Source organism: Procambarus clarkii, chromosome 27, assembly GCF_040958095.1.
Source record: "Procambarus clarkii isolate CNS0578487 chromosome 27, FALCON_Pclarkii_2.0, whole genome shotgun sequence".
Classification (NCBI taxonomy): domain Eukaryota; kingdom Metazoa; phylum Arthropoda; class Malacostraca; order Decapoda; family Cambaridae; genus Procambarus; species Procambarus clarkii.
In genome coordinates this window covers 29,199,165-29,224,724 of record NC_091176.1, presented here as the reverse complement: position 1 = coordinate 29,224,724, position 25,560 = coordinate 29,199,165, and the positions used below count along the sequence as shown (strand labels likewise).

The 25,560-nt window shown below is 41.3% G+C and overlaps 1 pseudogene; it reads right to left on the bottom strand.

The window, feature by feature from the left end:
- Nucleotides 1–1,254: 1,254 nt before the first annotated feature.
- Nucleotides 1,255–25,001, bottom strand: LOC138369305 (BTB/POZ domain-containing protein 3-like; annotated as a pseudogene).
- Between the last annotated feature and the right edge of the window lie 559 nt (nucleotides 25,002–25,560).

Below are 25,560 nucleotides of genomic sequence, written 5' to 3'. Positions count from 1 at the left end.
GCATATTTGGCTGACAGGTAGGCTGTTCAATGGGTTTATAACCCCAAGTTAGAAAAAAGCATCTGTTTTCTGTCCTTCATTGTGGCTTGTTAAGTTTTAAGCCATTGCTACTGTTATATCGAACCTTTTAATGAAGTGGTCTGGATCAATATTCACCAAATTGTTCAGCCTTTTAAAGTTTCAATGAGATCAGCCCTGTCATATCTGGTTTGCAGTGCAGTACTGTATTGTATTGTTAGTCTGTGGTTTTCAACCATTCCTGGTACAAGAGTCTACTTAGTTCTGGGACAAGTTTTGCCACCCAGTGTTGAAGTTTCTCCAAAGTGTATACCAGAAAATATAGTTTCTCCAAAGTTCGCAAGTTTAATTGCAAGCAATTAGATGTGCCTGTTAACGTATTCCCAAGAACTCCACATTCCAAGACATTCTACACTAATAATATGTACACTAATTACAATTAAATTTCCCAAGGATTCCAGAAATCAATCAGGCCAGCCAGAAGGTAACCAGCAAGATGGTCAATGTGGCAAGTTAGGGAAAGCATGGAATATAAGCTATCAAAGTTGGGATCTCTGTCAGTAACGCAACCCCCAGTAGTGGTTCAGTGGCAAGTGCTCTGTACATACTTCGGATCTTCAACACCATCAACATTCACCAGCAACAATGCATCAGTTAATGAGTATTTCCTCCTCTCACATGATACTACAGCCTCACCACAGAGCAGACAGCCAGATTCCTGCTGCACTTGAGCTACCTGCTTTCTTCCCACATTCAAACTCTACCCCCAGCTTCGCTCAAGCCCGGTCGGCCGAGCGGACAGCACGCTGTACATGTGATCCTGTGGTCCTGGGTTCGATTCCAGGCGCCGGCGAGAAACAATGGGCAGAGTTTCTTTCCACCCTTGCCCCTGTTACCTAGCAGTAAAATAGGTACCTGGGTGTTAGCTGTCACGGGCTGCTTCCTGGGGGTGGAGGCCTGGTCGAGGACCGGGCCGCGGGGACACTAAAAGCCCCGAAATCATTTCAAGATAACTTCAAGATAGCCCTCTGCTCCAGACCAAGGACTTTCATCATGTTAAGATAAAACTTAATAAGGTATAGCCAAATAATATACTGTACAAGTAAATCTATGTACTGTACTGGTAAATACAAAAGACTAGAAGCTTTATGCATTACTATTGATAATATTTGAATGAAAATTTGCCATACCTCTTTCATAAAAATGAAATGTTTATAGGAAATGACAAACAGTAACATGGCTGCCTTTTTTTTTAATAAATCACAAATTAACATAGTAAAAGTTATTACCTTACACCAATTAAAACAATGGTAAACATACAATAAAGCATGCCTATTGTTTCAATCAGTTTTTGCCAATGAGGTCATCAAATTTGATTTCATCATATATTAGTTATTGCATGCAAGCATTAATAAAACTTGCCAATTTTAATGACAAATCATTTGAAATATAAAATTTTAGTTCCAAAAATACGCTTAGAAATGTTTGTTAAAACTACCCAAATTGCATACGGCATGTTGAAAGTTCTCATTCTTTATGTTCTGTATATCATATACAGTATGCATTAAAGAACAAGATATTTATGAAGAATCCATTTTAAATACAGTACCTTCGTATCAATATATTTTCCACCTTAAAATACCCAACTAAAAAGCAACTCTCAAAACACTAATGAATTCTGCATATTAATTTTGTAGTTGCAAAACAATGCATTGTTTCAGCTTGCATTACAAGAAAAGAATGTTACAGTTAAATAACTCTACAAAACAAGAGATCACATACCATACAGTAATAGAAAAATGGGAAAGGGGAAAGAAGACCACTGCTAAGTGCAGCTCAAGAAATAAGAATGAAATTGTGAATGTACACCAAAAACATACAACCCGTTCTCGCAAATTTAATAAGTCAATATTGACTTATTAGTTGCGTGCATAGGTGACATACTAAACATAATAGTTTCCCTTGAAAAGCTTCATAGAAAACACCGACCTTACCTAACCTACTTAGTATGTTAAAATAAGCATCTTATAGCTTCGTAATTACAATTGTTTCTTAACCTATTATAGGTATAGGTTAGGTAATAATTGTAATTCACCATCTGGTCACCATTTGGTCCGGGAGACATCTCCCGTCACGCAGGGTGCAGTCGCGCCTCCACAGATCTCCAGTATCAGCTCTTGATACTGGTAATGGCTCAAAAGGGCCACCACTTACGGGCTATTCATGCCCGTGCCACCTCTTGGGTGGCTTAATCTTCATCAATCAATCAATTATAATTACGAAGCAATAAGATGCTTATCTTAACATACTAAGTAGGTTAGGTAAGGTCGGTGTTTTCTATGAAGCTTTTCAATGGAAACTATTATGTTAAGTATGTCACCTATGCACATATTTAATAAGTCAATATTGACTTATTAAATTTGCGAGAACGGGTTGAAACATAATACATTCCTTATGAGAGTCTTATTTCTTGATCAAATGTGTGCTGATAAAATATTAAGTGGTGTTTTGATTGTTAAATATTGCAGTACAGTATCATTCAACACAATATTAAACTCAAATTGCAACAATTCTGCAGTCATACTCTCTCAAACTACAAATTAGTAAAATACACCTCTTAAACTCAAAATTAGCTTAAAGAAAATCTAGCTATCAAATACAAATTTGAAACTTTACACTCTTAATCATATTAAAACAAATCCAGTTCCTTGTTAAAATATGAAATACTGTACCATTAACAGTTTACTCTAAAATACAGCACATTTTAACTATTTAGCTACATTGTCAGAAAAATATACAAAATTTTAGTATGGCCAATAAGATTCTGGACTAGACGAGGATCTCTGCGATGAACATCCAAAAATTACAGCTTTTATCAGTCCATCTCGTGATCGGTCTTGTTCAAAGGTAAATGTTAAGTAATCAATAGTGACATAGTTAGCAGTAACATATACAGGATACCTCCCTACTTTATTTAACACCACAGCAATCTTATAGGTCTTATTAGGAGTGATGTACACTGGTCTATTGAAGATGACTTCCATTGAACTATTCCACGATACCCGAGCTGTGAAATGTGTGTACGTGAGCCGACAACCATCAGAATCTTGTAAAAAGCATAGATCAGTTCAGAATATGACTGCTGTATTGGATGAGTGGCTAATTGAGATTCCAGATTTGGTGGAACTAACTGAGTAGGCATCTCCACACCATAGATACAGACATGTCTATTAACTGCAAATGAAAGTGAACAGTCCACAAGTTGCTCATTAATCAACACCTGTGCCATGTCATTTCCAACACATTCACATCGAAGTTGAACATCTTCTCTAATTCTGCTGGCTCTGGAATCCGAGTGTGTTAGGGAGCTGGGTGGAGGCGTTTGTTCCTTTTGTCTCCTCTTATTATTTTGACAGAAAGGTGATGGGACAGATGTTACTCCTGGTGAAGAAATATTCATCAAGAGGGTGTAACTCTCCTCTTGTGTCAAAATCCCAGACACTGCTGGGCTATTGGCAAATTCTGTTGGGCTTAATGTCAAAAATCTGAAAACAAGAATGCAAATATTTGGCTTTAGTAATGGGCAAAAAACCTTGCTAATAGAAACAATAGACAGGATAATATACCCTTAATAATGTTTATACTCAAAAGACATTAAATTTCACATTACCCTTTAAATGTGTTTTCAGGAGAAGAACTACAAAGGAATATGACAATAGCAAATATAAAGGCTCTATCATTTAGAAGCAACTAAAAGAAACCATTTACCATGTTAATATTTTATGTCCTGCACATAGCAGTATCTAACAGGACAAATTTTGGGTGGTCCACAAGCCAGGATAGAAAAAAGAGTAACCCCTCAATGCAGTCACAAGGTCAAAGCTGACCTGAACCCAAGAGTTAACTGGGTCCAGGAGGGAAGCAAAGTCCTGTACCCACAGGAGGAACTGAGCTGAAAAGGAGGAAGATGGAATCCTCTTCAAACAAGACACTCAAAAGACGCAAAGTTCAAGATGGGCCAACGCTGTGCAAGAGTAGTTGCCCCAAAGCCACAAAAGCAAAAATGAGCAAACACACCTGAATCTACTGCCCCTTGTAGAGCCCCTTCACTGCAAATAAAATAAAAGAACGCCAAAAGATGTAGGCTTAAAATAAAATAAAAGACCAGCGAACCCAAATATTGCAAGCCTTTGGGTAGCGGCCAATACCAATCCAAGAGGCAGCAGAGGGAGACAGCACAAATGACCATCACTATGTAGTAATGATGATGGAAATCTCTCAAACTTGCAAACATTGAGTGCAAGGATGGTCTATAGCAAACCACACCATATTGACAATATGGGCCAAGAAGGACACTCAGGCACTAGACATGCTCACCAAATGAACTGATGCTGAACAGACTTCAGGATAAGCATGGCTACAAAGAGCATCAACGGCATTGCCCTATGTATAAGCACGTAAATCCTAGTGCACCCCTTAATCATTAACTTTTGAATGCTCCAACCTCAGAGACTTGCAGATGAGTCAAAGACTTTGCAATACCCTGGGTGAGGTATCCTACAACACAGTATGCTGGCCTTTACAACTCCCAAACCCACTAAAGAAGCCAAAGAAGGAGCAATGCCAGAGAAGCACCTAGGAAAGGGTGGCTCTAAACATGTGTAGCTTGAGGCAAAAACCGACTGAAGTCCATGTAACTGGGGCTTGTATACATAATGTAGCTATCATTAAACCTTAAAATGATACACAAGCAAAAGAACCCCCTGCCTGACAGATGAGTGGACAGCGCTATGGATTCGTAGTCCTGAGGATCCGGGTTCAATCCTCAGTGGAGGCGGAGACAAATGGGTAAAAAGTTTCTTTCGCCCTGATGCCCCTGTTACCTAGCAGTAAATAGGTACCTGGGAGTTAGACAGTTGCTATGGGCTGCTTCCTGGGGGATGTGTAACAAAAAGGAGGCCTGGTTGAGGACCGTGCCATGGGGACGCTAAGCCCCAAAATCATCTCAAGATAACCCCCCTACCTCCCCAAAGGACAAAGTCGATAGGATGGCCAATACTTATCTAGAATTCAGACCTGCAGGGCAATTCTGAAAACTGGAAAGCGTATCATAGGCTCCTCACACACTGTTCTTTGTGTGGTCCTCAGGTGACTGTTTCCCATCTAGAACCACCCCTAGATCTCTCAGAATTTTTTAAAAATTTTCACATAATTTGTAGATTATGTCAGGCCTATGTTCTATTCCACATTCCATAAGATGGGTTTTAATGTGAATAAATGTCACTTGTCAAGTGGAGCTCCATACACTTATTTTGTCCAGGTCTTCTCGAAGGGCATGGCAATCGTCTAAGTTTCATATATTTCCTAGTATCATATCAACAAACATTCATATTCTGTAGTCTTTATGGTAGACCATTTACATAGACAATGGACATTACTGGTGCAAGAACTGAACCTTGTGGTACTCCACTCTTGATATTTCTCTCATCTGATATACTGGTAGTACTTCATTTTCCAGTCAAAATAATTTTCATGTTAGAAGCCTCTGTATACTGGCTCATTTTGCTCTTCATGAGAACTGATTAGCACAGCTCCTCAAAGTTTCTTTAAGGGCATCTTTATTTCCAGCACAAGAATGTACAACATGAAGCTGTTCAAACTCTGAAGTGGACCAGTCTAGTGTAGTTGACCGCCGCTTAGCTGTAGTACAGTACTAGGTCCCCAATTCATCGTTGCTAGTGGGCAGTCTTTTTTTTTCTTGGAAAATATTTATTTTGTTGTTGCTCAAAGACACTCAAATGGGAAGGATGTTTTCCATATGTTCAGTATTATGCTCTTGGGAAAATGCTTGAACAGTGCAAGTTCTCGGCCAATAACAGGAGTATCTTGTTACAGCAGATCTGAAGGCCACTCATACCTAGCTGATGTCTAACCCTTGCAAGAGAAAGTGGGACATAATGCAACTCATTTGTCAACAGTGACTTTTTATATCTTAAACATTTATGTATTTATATAATATTCCTGTATCAATGCTTAAGGAGTATTTTTTGTGCATCAATGTATATTTTGACTATCTATCTGATAAGCAATTCAGTGCAGGATTAAGTAAGATTGGAATGATTATTCTTAAATAAATTATTTGTTTTATTAGTGACATTGATTTTATCTATGCATGTATTATTAACAGTGAGATTAGTGATAGATATCATCCTTACCCTTTTTTCACCTCCATCTCCCTCTGATCTTCTCGTCCCCATACCCTTTGTTTTCCCCCTTAATCCTTCCTCTCCCCCCCCCCCTGCCTATCCCACTGTCTATTCCCCCACCCTCTTTCCCCTCTTTTGCTCCTTCATCTCCCTTCTTCACCCCATCCCAGTCTGATCCTATCATCATTATCCCCATCCTCCTTGGTCCCTTCCCTCATCCTCACCCCTGCTTCCGCCTCCCCCACTTATCTCAAAACGCCAGCGTTGAATGTAATGAAACGCCATTTTCGGGGTGAGACCCGGAGGCTCCCCGGAGCTTACTAGGCTGATATGCTAATGTCAGATTCTTTTATAAGTACATTGAATATGTAATACTGTATATTACTGTATTAGATATATTTATTTAAATTAATATTTAATGTTTAAATAAACTATTTAAAATTTAAATATTTAAATTAATATTGAAATAAATATTTAACATTTAAATAAATATTTATTATTTAAATAAATATTTAATATTTTATTACTTTTAATATTTAAAATAATATTTTAATATTAAATATTGAAATTTAATTAATACTGAATTAATATTTAAATAAATTCAGTGAGAATAGGCTTTCTGGCTGGTCTGCCTATGCCTTTCGAGTCTATAACGAGAAAGTTCACCAAGCTCTATACACATTTCCATTTCCTAAAAAAAAATTCTACCAGCAAAAACAATGATGTGTAGAACACTTAATTTCACTCTGGGTGCCTGAGTGGGTGGGTTATAATAGTTTCTTGTATTAAAATAGTCAAAATGAATCGGCTTTTACTGAAAGAGATATAAAGAAAAAGAGATAAAATATATTTCCATACCTGATCATGCCAAGACAGTCTCCCAATACCTTACGTTGATTCATGGGACTGACTTCCAAGGACTGTCGGACACATTCCTGCTTGGCCCAAGTGAGACATGCTTCCCACAGTATCAACTCTGACACTGAAATATAGGAAGTAAATTTGACATTACAATCAGCTTTTGCCATGCAGAGGTTTAGCATGCACAAAATAACAAAATACACGAAGTAGGTACAGTCTTCAACAAAAGTACAAAATAAACAGCGAGTTGGTGTGATTTGTGTGTTGTGCATCTTTCAGACGTCATTCTTTCATCATGGCATCTTCCAGACATTCTACAATAGCTGCTTCACCCAACGATACCCACAAAAGTAATAAGAATGAAAGATTACTTTCTTCTACATTCCTTATCTAACAGTGACAACACAGAAACCAGATCTAACACTAGTTCTTCCTCCTAGCATAACTGGCATGCCAATTACATCTCAATTCAAGTTCTTGTCATATTTTTTTCTTCAAGTTGTGGATGCAGGACACTCCTTGCACGTGAACTGCCAGGAGAGCCAAACCCCGAAAACTCAGCAGATGAGTCACCCGAAGCAACCAGCGCCAAAGAGCCAAGGACCGCATCGAACCCCCTAGGTTCAGGCAATGAAACACCGGGGAGCAGTCCGAATGGAGCCGGATCGTTGATCCGCGGGCGACCTGAATCCTCCGAAGCACAAACCACACCTCTGTGAACTCCCGCACCGTGCTGTGGGCTCAACGGAAGGATTGACCCCATCGCCCCTGGCTGGCCTGGTGAGCACTGGTCACATAGCCCCAGCCGAGAGACAACGCATCCGTGAGCACATCAAACGAGGTGGCGCCAAGGCACTGAACCCCGAAAAACCCGGAGAGGAAGCCGGCGACGCAGCAGCCGACCCAAAGCCCACGTGGGGCCGAACCCTGTGATCGCAAGAGAGGTGGAAGGGACATCCCCGAAGGAACCAGAACAGCCGACAAAGCCAAACCCGACCAGCGGGTAGACCAACATCGCGAAGTTCAGGCTCCCGCAAAAACCCTCGAGCAACCACTGGGTGACCCCCGGGAGCCCCCCAAAAACAGGCGCATGAGGGACTGCAGCCGAAAGAGAGACTTCAGAGGAAGAGACAAGGAAACGGGAGTCCTCCGAGAGTCCCACACAAGACCCAGCCACGACCGAACCTGGGAGGGCACCAGATGAGACTGCCTCCAGTTCACCAAGAACACGAACCTGGTGAGCTGGGAAAGAACCAAATCCGTGACTAGCAGACAACTGGACTGGCTGGGAGCCCAAACCAGCCAGTTGTCAAGGTAGGCCAACACCCGAGCACCTAAAAGGCACAGACGGGCCACGATGCCTCGCATGAGACGTGTGAACACACGAGGTGCCAGGTTCAACCTGAATGGGAGACAACGAAAGTGGTAATCGTGACACCCCACAACAAACAAGAGCCAGTCCCTGAACCCCGGATGAATCGGGACATGCCAATAAGCATCCCGGAGGTCCAGGAGCACCATCCAAGAACCTGGCTCCAACAGGAGTCGAACTTGAGACAGCGTAGTCATCCAAAAGGAGGGGCAATGAACACAAGGGTTCAGATGGGACAAGTCCAGAACGAACCGCAGGTCCTCACAGTCCCGTTTCGACACTGGAAACAGACGAGAAACCCATCTGAGGGACAACGTCATTTCGACGACGCCCAAGTGAACCCATTTAGAGATGACCCGATGGAGCGCAGGAGAAGAAGGAAGCCTTCCCTGTCAGCGCCGAACCCCCCAAAGGGGAAGGGGCCCCCCAATGCCACCGCAGGCCGAAGGAAACGACCTGAAACGCCCACAAATCATGGGACCAGGTGTGAGCGAACAGCGCAAGCCTCCCCTCCATTGCCCCGTCAATGGGGCGAACCGCAAAAGGACCGGCGCCCCTTACAAGACCCAGAACCCCGCACAGGGCGAACACCGCGCCGACCAGCCGAAGGAGGATCCGAAGGTGGAGCCAAGCCCGAACCTGGCACCAGAGGCCTACCACGATGAGAGGAACCCCGAGCCCTGGCATGACCCCTCTGGGCAGGCCCTTCCCCTGGGACCCCTGGAGAACCAATAAGTCCGACATTGGATGACAACTGGCCAAGGCCACCTGAATATACTGCGCCACAGCCGTAGGAGCTGGACAAAAGGGTGAAGACAACCTAAGAGCCAGGGCCCAGGCCGATTCCAAAGAGGAGGCCAGCACCGCCTGTCGACACGCGAGCCAGGAAGCATAAAACTGAGCAACCGCATCCCGCAGTATTGGCGCAAATAGCTTCAACAAAGCAGCCGAGCCCAAGGCACCGGACCCAGAAACGGCTCCGAGCACCCCACGTCCTCCCCAAGCCAATCCGAAGACAGCTCCAGGAGGGAAAAGAAGTGCAAGACCGAAACCAAGAGGCCCCTGGCGTGCAAATCCTCTCCCTTTCGGCTACGCAGGTGGCCAAGAACCTGCACATGGAGCTGCAGAACACTAACATCCCAGGGAAGGGCAGGAGCAAACAAGCACTCATTAAGGTGCACAAGGTCGCCCCCCAGGAAAACCTGAACCACAGGAGAAACCTCGTGCCACTCAAGTATGCAGGAACGACAGAAGGAATGCCAGGCCTCCAAAGCAAAGACAGGATAGTCCACCAGCCAGGAAGACTCTGGAACCTCGTAACGGACCCAGAAAGAGAACGTAGTCTCAAACCTGAAAGACAACGGATCCATCACCAAGGCGTAATCCGGGTCACGCAGGAGGTAAGCCGCAAGGGCCGCCCGCACCGCAGACAGTGGGATGTGGGAAGCCGAAAACCTCCGGAAAGACGGAACTGACGCTCCTGAGGGGACACTAACCCAAACCTGGGGAGGGGCAGACACCAAATCCAAGTCGTACGAGGAGTTTTGCTACATTCAGTTTCCCGTAGGTCTCTACCTCTTATGAGTGCTTTTCATGTTTGCTCACTAAATTTCTCCTGTTTATCTTACACAGTAGAACTTACACATTCAAGATAGCCATATTTCTAAATTACCATAAAATCTTTCACAGCTTGATAAATTATTAATATTAACTACAACTCATTTTTATACAAATTTTTCTTGTTGTAGGAAGCTAACCTATTATAGTACTACTATAATTTCAAGTGAATGAAAATAAATATTTCAAATTCTTTAAGTGTAACAATCTGCACACTAAGGACTAAATAAGTAATGTACAGATCGTTTTCCACTAAAATATCTAAAGGACCAAAACTCTATAAGCAATGAATATGACTAATACCACCTACAAATGTATATACAATACCTTGTACATGACATTAACTTAATATTTATTAATAAGGCAAAACAAATGAAGTGACTAAATGCAAAATATGTGGAAAGAAAGACACTAACCACCGAGTCTTTCCTGCTGCAGTATAGTGCGTAGGATAGATGCATCCACTTCCTCAAAAGATGGATCCTTTAGCACTTGTTCCGTGGCATTTTGGATTATCTGCAAAAAATAATATGTCACTATTGTAAGAAATGCTGTAAAGTATTATAATCTTACTTTGTCTTTTATAAAAGTAAAAGTTTCTAGGAAAAAACTTTCACTGATACTGCTCCATCTATACACAAAAGAAGTGCAACACAAAGAAAAGCACGTATGGTTTGCCAAGGGGTTAGAGCAAATCATACCTGGTATATACCAGGTACAGTATTTCCAATATAACCCACAGTGCATGGTCATCAGTTTCAGAGTCGATGGTCCAAAACACAGCAGCAAGCATGGCAAGACCAGAGTATGACAATGGCATGAAAATATGGTCCAATAGTGTGAGATAAACACCTTCTTCAGAAGACTCCACTGACATGCGGGGAAAGCAAATTAATCAGTTAGGCAGGGTAACATTCTAGGTGGAACGAGAGGAATCCAAATATCCTCCCAGGAGTACTAGAGATAATCTTGCTAAAGTGAACTAAAAAACAACCCTTTGTTTGGCTAGGAATGTTCCCAGGGCATGTTCTTCCATCTTTTGGGAGTTTTCCTCCTACTCCAATTTTAAGAGATTTTCTACTCTTCACATGATGGGGTGATGTTCTGGGCTTTCATGGAGTTCTTCAATTTTATTAGGCATGTTCATTCTGGGTACCTAGGTAAAACTGCTCATTCCAGTCAGGTGCCTAGATCTCCACCGAATTTCCCTGGTCTGTTCCCCAGCTCTCTAAATATGGTCCCTGATTTCCTAGGTGCATTTCCTTGTTCTACGAATTAGTGTTCTTCTCCAGTTTCTGGGCTTTTACCCTGGACCCCTGGATCCAGGATATTTTACTTGCTGTGGGCTGTTTTTCTCCATTTCTTCCTGTACAGGACACTTTTCATCATTTGGGTGCCCAAGTCCCAAGTACTATGCTCTGTCTCTCCTGGTTACCAAGGGTTGTTCCCTGTTTTCCCAATATATGTCATGGCTGTGATCGGGTGCTTCTATTCTTTTTCCATGTTTCTGAAGTTGGTGCCCTGGTTTCTCTATCTCCTGAAATAAAATCTGTGCAGGCCATTTGTTCATTGTGGATAATGTTACATTTTTCATATCTGCTGAGCCCTGTACTAATGGCCACCCTTTAGGTCTTCTCAAACCTTCTCTGCAAGGTTGGTTAATTCTCTTAATTGTTGCGAGGTGGTTGCTCAGTTATGGACCTAGAGTGGGCCCATTTTATATGAAGGTCTTATGCTGCCTGTTTTTTTTTTCTCTTAAGAATTCTGCTGTGTAGGGCCACAAATTTTCTCTACAGGTATAGGATTCCCGTGTTGAGATACATTGGTTAGTTCACTGGTCCATGGAAGGATACAATTGGTCCCTTCATTGCAGGTTCAGATTTTCTGCTATGCCACACTATAATCTAAATCAGTATTTGGTGCTAATGTGTTTGTTTTAATAACTTCTGGTTGCCATTCAGGTAGGCTTCATAAAATCTTCCATACAACAGGAGGGGGTCTCTCTAGTTCCTGGTGGAACTAACAGATCAGCCTAGCTGTGATGACCACATGGACCTGCAGGTTACAAAGACTAACAACCTCAAAGACCAGGGGCCAGATTCACGAAAGCACTTACGCAAGCACTTACGAACCTGTACATCTTTTCTCAATCTTTGACGGCTTTGTTTACAATTATTAAACAGTTTACATGCATGAAAACTTCCCATTCAACTGTTGTTATTGTTATAAACAGCCTCCTGATGCTTCAGAGCTCATTAACTGTTTAATAATTGGAAACAAAGCCGCCAAAGATTGAGAAAAGATGTATAGGTTCGCAAGTGCTTGCGCAAGTGCTTTCGTGAATCTGGCCCCAGGCAATTAATTGCCTGGGAAGACTGGCAAAGGCCAGGCTGTAGTGTAGAAGAACTTTAAAAAATTATCAACAGATAATCAAACCTCTACTGTCCTGGTAAGCAGAGTTTCTGCTCTTAACCCTTAGACTGTGCAATACATACATATATGATTTGACAAAAAATAATTTAAGATAAGTTTTTAAAACTTGCACAAACACTTTCCATTTTTTTTTTGCATGATCAACTAGTCAAATGCTCCAACTTCGTCTAAATGATCACAGCGTAACTTGAAAAACCAGAATCAAAATTAATTTTAAAATTGAATATTGAAAATTTCAGATTTTCAATTCAGAATAAAAAATATGAACAATCATTAATTGTTCATTTAATGTTATTATGCTCTCAGTATAGCATATAGCTTCATTTTCATTAAATTAGAATATAGGTTTTAGTATAGTTTACTGTAAAAAAAATCATCAATAGGACATTTGAAATATGCGGAAAATTTAGACAAAAAAATTATAATTCCAAATGTATAAAGTTTATAAAAAATCCATTCTGATGGGATTGTAGAACAGACAACAGAGCACACAACATGTCAAATTAGTGAGAATCAGTTAATAACTGGAATTTTAGAAGCCACTCAAAGTTGAAACTCTGGTTTCAGAGATAATTGAAATTATCAACAATGAATAAAGATAGTTTCAATTCGTTAATTTAGTTGTATGTTTTAATAAATATTGTTTGGCATTCGTACTCGAACATGTGAAAGTCGTAGGTCAATATGTATTGAAATGAAGTCAAGAAACAGACCATGACTATACTAAGGGATATGAAGCAAAAGAGGACCTAAATACAAGACTTACTCCTGCTGAAGAAGACCTTATTGCTCAGTTAACTAGTGCATTAAATGAAGTTCCTGCTCAAAGCATTGAGTGTGTATCAACAAATGGTGTCACAATGTCAATTGATGAACTGGCAAGTCCAACTGAAGATATAACCAATCCAGAAGTTTTGAAAGACTTTCTAGATTTTGAAAAAATTGCCAGTATTTCAGTTACAAAGGGCAATGAAACTTGCCCAAGAACACAGTCTCATTCTACCAGAGCACCTTCACCAATTAGTAAGGAGCAGATTTTAGATTTTCTTCAGGATAAATTGACTAGTTCTAGCCCAGAATCTCTCTTAGGGTCAGAGTCTGGCTATGAATCTATTACATCACCACAATCTTTAGAATCTTTTGATGTTCTATCACCTCAATCCTTACAATCTGATGAATTTGAAGACCATAGTATGGACTTTGATATTGACTCATTTAATGAATTGTTTCCTTCATTATTTTAGCATACTGAGCACCAGTAGCACTTAAGTACCTGGGAAAACTTGTATATTTATATATATACAGTATTGTAATAAGGCTTGTGAATAGTAGGAGTAAGGTTTATATTTTATCCTCATTTGTGGTATATACTATAATAAAAATATACAAAAAATCCTCTTCAATTAACCTAAAGTATACATTTTTTATATTGGGTATATGATGGATTAACCCGTACACTGCACAAAATGTCATATGATGTTTGATTGAGCTCAGTTTTTTAAATTTTCTGAAACTTAAGTGTTTTGTGCATAATCTACTAGGCAAATGCTTCAACTTTGTTTAAAATAGAAAATAATTATAAAATTAAATATTGAAAACGTCAGATTTTGAAATCTGCAAAAATATAAAATCACCCGCTGTTCATTTATTGTTATGCTCTCAGAATAGCATATGATCATTTTCATATTTAGAATATAAATTTTCAGTATACTGTAGTTTACTGTAAAAAAAAAAATATATGGCATTTGAAATATGCACAAATTTAAACAAATTTAACTCCAAACGTCTAGTTTATGTAAAATCAACTCTATACGGACTGTAGAGCAGACAGCTGTGCACACTAAAAATGGTGCGAATCGGTCGAACTAGATTTTTGGATACTGAAGCAAGTTGAAATTCTAGTTACTGTAGATATAATTGAAGTTATCGACAATGAATAAGGCAGTTCTAATTCATGAATTTACTTGTATGTTGTAATAAACATTGTTTGGAATTCATACTCAAATATGTGAAAGTTGTAGGTCACTGTTGAAATGAAGTCGAGAAAATATAACCCCCCCTAAAAACAAAATATAGGGATAATAATAATGATTTAGGGAATATATTTAGGGTGTACTTTCAACCTGTCCTCTTAAAAATTACGTCGCTTTTGGCCGTTTACCCATATGGCTGATAACTGACGTAATTTCAAAATGAAATTGAAAATAAATTTTGGATTTTTTTCCCCAAAACAGTAAGTTAAGGGTCCTCTAGATAGGCGGGCAGGAAATTTTCCTTAAGTTTCAAAACGTCATGAAAAATGTTATTTGAAAGTTTCCTCTCCTAACACTACACACATAAATCACAATAGCGTGATGCATCAAATGAACAAATCCACAAATCCCTTGTGGATTTGTTCCTCTCCTAACCTTTCCGAGTAAGCCAGAGGACTCAAACAGGAAAGTACATCACTTTCGTGAGCCGATTTCATTTAAAATTACATACGTCCATTTTTGGCCATAGTGTGCATAAGTGAAAAGCGACATTTGAAGAGGACGGGTTGGTACGTTATATAAGTAAAAAAAGTCTTAATCTGGTCCTAAATTAACTTAAATTTAGAAAAATTTTCGCTAAATTTTTTTATTTAATTTAATTTTGTTAAATTAACTTTAAATTTAGCCAATAAATTTTAAATTAATAACTTAAATAAGAGGCATGTTATACCTGGACACACTTTTCCAAGAGGCTAGACTCTTCAAACAAGCGTGCAAACTCATAAGCTCTGCAAACATTGCCTGGGTGAAGATCTTGCCATATAAACTGTGTGCACTGCTCTACCAAGGACGGAATCATGTACTTCTTAGCAGCATAGCAAATCTCACATACTTGGTCAAATGATTTTAGAGTAATTTCATCACTGTAGATGTATCTGGAATCACAAACATGAATTTAAATACTGTACAGTACTGTATATTCATCAAAACACACTTTTCATAGCATAAACTCTAGAAACTACAATTGTAATGACTCAGGTATATGGTGAAAAAGTATGGCATTTAAAATTTAAAATAATTAAAATTTCACAAATTCAGAGAATAAGACACGTCTTATTCTCGTGTCTTATATTCACACGTCTGAAAAACGTAACCCAACCCACATGTAAAAATTAAAGTACAGTAATGATGTTTCTGCCTGTCCTGAACCCTTATCAAATTTAAATGGAAACTTATTTTTTGTTATAAAAGAAAGATGGGAGGAAAATAAATTAATGCACAAACCATTGTGCATAGGCTTTCAGTATACTGTAAAGAGAAAGACGCCAGTCACAGCTGTGAATATATATACATCAAGGAAGGGAATTTGATTCCTTTTCAATTTTGAAATTTATGGAGGGAACCAGATTACCAAGAGATGGGAAGGGTTTGAAAAGATTAGTTATGAGGCCGAAGATCCAAAATATCAACATAGTAAAACCAGAGGGAAAGGGGGAGGTATAAATGTCAATAGTTGGAAGAATATTTAAAAAACAAATTCCATATATAGAGTGGCAAGAACAGGAGAGAAAGGAGATCCCATAACAACACCATGTATGAAAAATATTTACCATTGAAAGAAAGGTGGGTAGTGTGTCAATACAGTAATGTAAATGTGGAAAATGTAAGTAGAAAATGAAGGCCCTCTGTCTCCTCCTGAATTAGAGATAAAGGGGAACACTAGTAAGTAAAGAATTAACACCAAAGGTAAGAACTGTACAGGAAGGCTGCAGGAATAACCTGTCGAAGCCCTGAGGCATTGAGATGCCTTCTTTACTTTCCCCAAAGTTGTGCTTATTTGGGCAATCAAGGCCCAACTGGTCTGCTACCACACAGTACCTACAACTCCACGGGAGCATTAGAGAATTTTAACTGTATTCACAAATTTCTAACCAAATCACTCACTGTAATAAAGCTCTAAATGCTTCTGGCTGTACATCTAAAATTTCCACAGGTTTGTCCTTCTTCTCTGCCATCCCACCATAGAACATGGCTTCAAACACTGGTGAAGACATTGCCAAGATGAGGCGGTGTCCTCGAAGAGTCTGGAAAATACAGCTTATGATTTAAAGGTCAAGAGTTTTTTATTACAGTACATGGGGGAAGAGAAAGGAGCCCACGTACCAAAACAATGGAATACATTTGCTCCTTCTCTCTGGCGACAACGAGACACAATGTCGCCAAGACGCCGGTAGTTGTCAGCCAGCCACCGAGTCTCCCCCCTTATATATCTATATCTAATGTGCATGGAAAGCCATCTCGGACCACACAACATGCGTGAGTTTCGCCGACTGTCTTCGCCCACTGTTACGTATGTCTAACAAATGAACAAGATCGGTCGCACGCGCACACCGGACCCGAGATGCCTGGCTCTAGAACCACACGACATGTGCAAGGATTAGGCCTTCGCCTAATGTTACGTATGTCTAACAGAACGCAATGGTCGGTCACTCACACACCGGACTCCAAATACCTCGGCATATGTGCCCCGCGACAGGCAAAAGGCTGGTTCCCCATTTACTCCGGTAAACGTCTGCGGCAAACAGTTCGCTACCGCTGTGCGTGTGTGTGTGTGTATACACACACACACACACACACACACACACACACACACACACACACACACACACACACACACACACGAGTTCATACATTCTTGTACAGCCACTAGCACACATAGCGTTTCGGGCAGGTCTTTAATCCTAATTTCTCCCCGGAATACAACCCACCAAATCATTTAACAACCAGGTACCCATTCACTGCTGGGTGAGCAGAGGCTACAGTTAAGGATTTGTGCCCATCAATCCTCCCTGGCTAGGATATGAACCCAGGCCAAAGTGCTCGAAGTGCCAGGCAAGTGTTTTACCACTGCGCCACGAGGACTGCTTATTTGTACATACAAAAATATTTTAGGTTTCTACAAGTTGTGTTTAATCAAATAGCATTCCAAAATTACTTCATATGGCCATAATTGTAATTTTGCACAAACAATGGAGAGAGTATTATTAACGCATGTTCTCAAGGTTGTAAGTTGAAATTGTAATTGGATAACTTAAATAATTTTGTGGGCTAGAGTTGTATTTATTGATGTACTGCACATCAAATTTTAACATTTCTATTATTAAGCATAAGAGTAACAATTTGAGAACTTTGCATTAATTTGTTAGTTATGTTAAAACTGCAAATTCTATTATAAAAACAATAGCCAGCATCGCTATTTACTATCAGATGCTACAAATGTTACAAGCTACATAAACTACTTTGGCAAGGCCCTGGCTGCTGAAAAGTCAAGATCAAGCCCGGTAAAGACAACTTCCAGGCAGGAAAGCTTACGTTCTAGTGAATAAAATTAAACTAGAAACTGAATTCTAGTGGTAAAATCTTGTGTGTAGACAAAACACAAACATCTTCAAAAGCAGACCAGGCTTTGAAATCTACTGGAGAGGAGGAGAGGAGAGAGAAAAGAAAGCAAGAGAAAAACCTGAGCATGGAGCTACTAAGACATCTCATCCTGGGATAGGGCAGGCAGTTTAATTTCTATTAGTATTAAGTTTTAGTCTTTAGTGTTTTTCCTGCCCGAAACGCTTTGCGTAATAGTGGCCTTCGGCATTGTATGTACTAGCTCTATCTATAAATCCATCAATATTTGTATCTCCCCTTGTATGTATGTACTTTACCTGAATAAACATTTGAATTTTTTTAATTTGAATTTGAGTTCCCAGTTCAAGAAGTCAAGAGATTCACCTGGAAAACTTCATTGTAGCATGAATAATGTGAAATTTCATTGAGCATAGCAAGAAACCCAGCAAAGAATGCAATTAAATGCCTCTTTCTGGTGGGTCCCCCTCATTACCTAAGAGGTACCTACCCAGCTAGCCAACATACTGTACTTAACTACAAACTGGAAAAGGTGCAAAGACATGCTACTAAGTGGCTCCCAGAACTGAAGGGCAAGAGCTACGAGGAGAGGTTAGAGGCATTAAATATGCCCAAACTAGAGGACAGAAGAAAAAGAGGTGATATGATCACTACATACAAAATAGTAACAGGAATTGATAAAATCGATAGGGAAGATTTCCTGAGACCTGGAACTTTAAGAACAAGAGGTCATAGATATAAACTAGCTAAACACAGATGCCGAAGAAATATAAGAAAATTCACTTTCGCAAACAGAGTGGTAGACGGTTGGAACAAGTTAGGGAAAAAGGTGGTGGAGGCCAAGACCGTCAGTAGTTTTAAAGCGTTATATGACAAAGAGTGCTGGGAAGACGGGACACCACGAGCGTAGCTCTCATCCTGTAACTACACTTAGGTAATTACCATAATAGGTTCAATCTATTCATGAGTGTCTACAAAAGACAAAGACTTAGACCAGAATCTGCCCCCTCCCCCTCAATAGAGGTAGAGAAGTCTGAAGATCTACAATCAACCACGGTATCCAAGAGAAAACCACCAGAAAGGTACAGTGCGCTAAAATAGATAAGTGTGGTAACTGCTGGCAATGCTGTATTTATGTAAACAATTGTTACCCGAGTTGAACCACTAGTTTGCCGCTCATTTACACCTAATCAGCTAGCCAGATGGGTAGCTCGGGGAGATAGAGAGGGAGGGGCCTTTCCAAAAATAATTACATTGCCATGCAAATAAATACATATTCAAACATTGCTTAAAAACTTAAGGGTCTCAATTTAGAACTTTCATATATTCAATCTATAAAGATTATAATCATAAATTTAGGAGTCTATTGTATTGTGTATGAAAAGGTGTAAAGGATACAGACTCAAAGTAGACCACATGAAAGTACATAGATATGCAGTGGAAGGTACCAGGTCCGGAAATAGGTAGATGGGTAGATGTGATGTAAGACATTAAAAGAAAGGGGTTTTAAAAGAAATATGGGATAGTGTGCAGTATAAATACCTTTCAGAAGAGGAGAGAGAGTAAATGAAACATGTAAGCGGATAATGATAAGATATTCCAGCAGTGGTGAAGAATGTTCCCATATACAAAATATTACACAGTGCACTGCACTGTGTAATATTTTTACAAGACAAATAACATTCAATATTTCCACAAATACTTTTTGATAAATTAAAAAATTAACATGAATCTGCAAGGGTTTCCTTAACCTTCAGAACTAATGATTTAGGTCTGCAAAGAACTACAGTATATTAATATAAAATAATTAAATACTTACCTTTTGATTATTTTCATTGCCAACAATAAAGGTACAATCAGCCCATTGTCCCGACTCCAAAACATGACCTGCCCTTTGGTGGATAAATCTAAGTTCCGTCTGCCAGTCAGCATTACAGTTGCTTTGTGCCATCTCTGAGAATAGCAGTCTTTATCTACCGAAATATAAAATCATTAATTACAGAAATTTACACATTGGTAATGTCGCTAGTCATTGTCCACTAAAGATTTTTTTAAGTGGAATAAGACCAGCATTGAATGTAATGAAACACCATTTTCTGGGTGAGACCCGGAGGTTCCCCGGAGCTATTCAGGCTGATATGTACATTATTAGACTTTGGCATCAATGTGAATAGGGTTCTAGGCCAACCGGGGACCACGAGCCAGAACCTGACCCCCTCAGAAAGGCACGAGGAGCAATGGCCTATAGAAATGCACATGCGATTTGGAGCATTCTATGTCTGCCATTGACCGGGTCAGGCACCCAGAAAGGTAAGTGCCCCAAAACAAACCCCTATTCTGGTTAAAATTATTACTGAAAGCTAACGTGTGGACAGAACTCGCCAAAGGAAAAACGAGCATGACGTCTCACTTGCCACGCCGCTTGTCTGCGCAGCTCCTCCCTCATCAGGAGGAGAAAGGGGGAGCCTCAGACCCCTCGCACCAGCTATCCCCACCCACAGTTTGAGGCTGGATGTCAAAACACACGAAAAACTGCCAACCGGGGGGGGGGGGTCTCTCCCCTAGAAAACGGCGTTTCATTACATTCAACACTGATTTTATGGTGGGGAGTCCCTTCAGTTCCCTGGAGCTACATCACAAAAGACGAAATCCAAAGTGGACTTACCCCAGGAGGCGGGAGGCACTTGCTCCTAAACTTAAAGTCGAGACAACAGGACGCAACTGCCAACCCAAGCGAGCCAGGCCCAACTAGGCCCAGGAACATTGACCAGGTAGCGTTCAGCCAGGATCCCGTTCAACTGCCAAAAACCCAGTGCCCAAGTGTCCACCCAAGACATGTTACCAAAGACGGCAGCAAGCGCAGCAAACTTACAAACCTCGCGGGCACGGGGAGAGACCGCAGGCTGGCAAGACCGAATAACCCTGCAGATGACCTGGGAGACCCAAACCCTGGAACAGGGAAGAAGAGAAACAGAACAATCCAAAGCGTGTCCCCAGTCACAAATGCCGAGGCTCACAAAGAACGGCGGAGAGCCACAACCAGACACAACACAAGATGCACCCCGGCCCGACCAACTAAGCACCAACAACCCATGGACCCCCTCCTGAAAGCAGCCATCACATTTATCGCCAGAAAAGAAGGAGACGGCTGCAACTGAACAAACCTATCGCCAGGACCAAAAGAGCAGAAACCCCCATGCTGGAGGAGATTATAAAGCTCCCCGACCTGACCCCCAGAGGCCAATTTAAACAAGAAAGGGCTTTGGAAAAACAACCCAGAACCGAAGGGGGACACAACAAACCGAGGCAAAGAGAGATAAAAGAGCACCTGATCCAAGGGCCAGGACTGCTCAAGCGGTGCATAAGCAGGAGAAAAAACATACGAAACAGCGCAGAAGTAACATCAAAACCGAAAGCAAGCTGTAGCAGCTCTGCCAACACCACACGATACGAGGCGACAGTATTCGGTATAAGATGACTGCCCTGAACAACACTAGAGAAAGGACAAGACAACCTGAACAGAAAGCGAAGTATACCTACGAAGCGATAGAAGGAAACGGAAGGACCACCAGGAAAACTTCATACTGCCGCCGAGATGAAACCCGCAAGTGGGACACCATTAACGAAGCCTCCTGATCACCACACAGATGGTGATCGACTCGAGGCAAAAAGACCAGACGCGAAGACTCGAGGAGAAGAATGAACCAGTCACGTAATGGACCAGACCGAACTGCTGAAAGAGGCGGAGCCGCGGGAAACCTCTGGGTTCAGACACCGAGCAAGCAGACTCAGAACCAAGGCTAGGCCGGCCACCATGGGGCCAAGAGGACTATTTTCCCCCTGGTAAGTCTCCAAGCGAGTTAAGACCTGGAACAACAACTGAACCAGGGGAAAAGAGGTATAGGAACCCCCACCTCGACCATCCCTGCCTGAAGACATCGACACCCCAATTGCTGCGCAGTCAGAGAAGGGTGCCATTTATACCGGAAAACGCCTCGACCAAATCGACACGAAGAGGAACACCTCCGGATGCCCGAATGTCTGGCAGAGCCAACTGAATGAGTCCTCGACAATTGTCCATTCTGTGGACAGGAGAATTAACCGGGAAGGCTGTCCGCCAAGACGCTGGACATTCCCCAGACGTGAACGGCCAAGAGAGCCAACTCCAGGAACTCAGCAGACGAGTCACTTGAAGCGACCAGCCTCAAAGAGCCAAGGACTGCATCGAACCCCATAGTCCAGGCAAGGAACCACCAGGAAACAGTCCAAAAGGAGTCAGATCGTCGATCTGCGGGCGACTCGAATCCTCTGAAACGACATCTACACCACAGCAAACTCTGGCACCATGCAGTGAGCCCGATGGAAGGATGGACCCCACCCCCTCCTGGCCAGCCTGGTGAGCACTGGTCACAAAACCCCAGCCAAGAGACAACACATCCGTGAACACATTGAGTGAGGGCTCCGGTAGGGGTCAAGTGACTTAACCCCGAAAACTCCAAGAAGAAGCCGGCGATGCAGCAGCTGACGCAAGGCCCCCAGGGGCCGAACCCAGCGATCGCAGGAGAGGTGGAAGAGAAGTCACCGAAAATCAAAAGCTCAGCTGGCAAACAGCCCAGAGGCCATGAGAAAGTAGGGAACTGAAACTGGATCCAGGAAGGAGGTGGCTAAGGCAATCTCCAGCCAAGCAGAGAAGTCAGATCCTCAAATCCACCCCCCCCCCCTTCCCCCCCCATCCCAAAGATAAATCTTAAAATTCTGCCCAACCTGAACAGCAGGAAGGCAAAAATTTGTCCCTGGGCATCGTTAAGCATCATGGGATTGATGAACCAGTTAACAGATAAAAAACAACAGTGTTGAATGTAATGAGTTGCCATTTTCTGAGCAAGCCACTGGAGGCTTCCTGGAGGCTCCCCGGAGCTTACTGGGCTGATATGTATGTATGTACTGTATGTATTAGACCGTGGCATCAGTCGATGGAGTTCTTGCCTACCAGGAACCACGAGCCAGAACCTGGCCCCCCTCAGAATGGCAATGCCTATAGAAGTAGTGTGTGTGTTTGGAGGCATTACATATCAGCTATCGACCAGGGTTTGGTAACCAGAATTGTAGGTGTAATATAGCAATTCCCACATGGTAAAAATTGTTACCTAAAAACGAGCAGGGAGGCAGAACTCTCAAAGTAAAAAGAAGCAAATGTCATTAACACTGTTGCACTGATCATCCGCACAGACCCCTGTCCCCACGCCGGTGGCTACAGCATTCAGTTCTGAGGCTGAGCATCAAAAAGAACACGAATGATTTTTGGTTTTCATGAATTCACTTCCAAGTACAGCTACTCACACCTGTGCCCTAAGCATTGTAAGTGCTCGTGTCAATACCTGTACTAATAATTACTACTAACCCCCAATACTAATACTAACCCCTAAATTAAATTAATTCTTGATGAGAACCTGAGACAAGTTCTCCAAGAGTGTTTCATTGGTACAGTATTAAAGAAACTCATGACCAAGCAAATCTAAACTAAGTGACACCTGTCTGAGGACTACCCACACAGGATTCCACACACTTCTAGTGTACTCAGGTCTGGTATGCATTGGTCTCAGTTAGTGGATCTTAAAAACCTTTGTCAAGCCATCTGCCATGTGCAAATTGGTGATGTTGCATGCAAAAGTAATATTGCACAACTACCCGCCATATTCATATCTCGCCTTGTCCTCCACTTCCTTCCAAAGTGATACAAATTATACTAAATTTTTTCTCTTGATAACTACCTTGATTTTATCTTGCATCCACAAATCCAGTCTAACAATTAAAACATAGACCTAAATACCTAAAACAGGTCTTACCTTATTTAGGCACATGTATTGTGACTGCTAGCAGGAACGGATGAAATCACTGTCCTCTGAGATGGCAGGCGCATTATTAGTATTAAGGTCTGAAAAACAAGGAGGCAAGATGCTTTTTTTAACAAGAAACATTTAATGACTTACTAGTTATGCTGCCATTCAAACAGTGGCTTATTTTGTTACTGTATGCTAAACTTTAGCTAAAAATAGTGCACAAATATACATAAGAGTACATCTTCTGCTTGTTGAACTAACCTATTACCACCTGAATGTAACATTTCATTTCTGTAAATGGAACTTTTTCATTCATAATTTCTTAACAATAGGTGTACTGTACTGTATTTAGTGCACACAATCTTTCGTATATACATTAATAAGTACAAGGTCAGTGTAGTCCCTAAACCAACAACATTTACTATACTTCAAAACTACATACCTGTAATGTATATATAGAGGTCATGTCCACAAGAGTTCTTGCCTACTAACAGTGTGCACACAATTTTGAAAATGTTCAAATAATCAGCTCTGGCTGACTTGGTGCTTACATTTGTAGGTGCAGATTGCTAACCGTAAAACACAGGATATGGTTAGTTTCCATTCATTATTATTTGACCATAACTATTCACATGTAATAATATATTCCGAAGCTACAAGTAGAACGTAAAATGCTGCCAATGACACCTGCCTAAACTCAGGAGTGATACTGCTCTTCAACGAGTGACATTATAAGTAAACAACTTGTCATTTCTTACCAAGTAACTGTTCTACTGTTATTCCGTCACAATACTGTATCCCTAAGACAATGCACAACAAACTAGCGTATTGGGGGCCTTGCACCCTGGCCAAGGAACGCCCCACCCTCCAACCATGGTCCAGGCAACACTGGTCATACCACATACTTATAATAAACCGCGACAAAGAAAAGGACACCGTATTTAGGGTATGAGGCCCTCACCTGTTTTCTGGAGACGATCACAAGGTTAGTATAATGGCCCTGGCAGCGGTGCCAAGACTGACGTCGCTAACCCTGTTTGTTTACATGATTTATTTACACGTTCGAGTTTTAAAATGGCGCACACACACTCGAAGCTCTTCTTTATTACTCAAGGATCTTTACTAGAACTGAACAATAAAACAATGTACTTGACATTAATCTAGAAGCTTTGGCGCTATACAGAAGAGTGAAGAGGTGGAGCAAGCGGAGGCAACGTGGAGCACTTGTGAACGCTGTGGCCCGCCTCAACACCCAGCTGGGACACCTGGGAGTGTGCTCATCTCTCCACCGATGGCACGCATCTTTTATATTTATTTTTATATTTAAATATTTACCAGAATGTACAATGCATTTTGAGAACATTTTGGTGTGTAATTGGTATATTTTAGTAAAATCACTAACGCTCAAATAGCGTTAATTCGGAAAAGACATAGGTAGTTAGTTTAGTTCATTTATTATGCACCCCATACCCATCTTGTGGGCGGTAGTGGAAAGGGTTACAGAGGCACATAATGGGCTCAGGGACTGAACCCCCACAATTCATTTAGCAGCCATAGACTGACAATTTAAATGCGAGCACAGCACGCAGTATATCCTTTTACGACCAAAGATACATTCACTCCAAAAAAATCTTCCACTTACGGGCTATTCATGCCCGTGCCACCTCTTGGGTAGCTTAATCTTCATCAATCAATCACAAACAAGGAACAACGATTTCAAGTTCAACAAGCCACAACTTAGGACAGAAAACAGATTTTTTCACTCACGTGGGGATAACAATGCACAACTACCAAATCATCAACATTATCTTGGAGTCAGAATC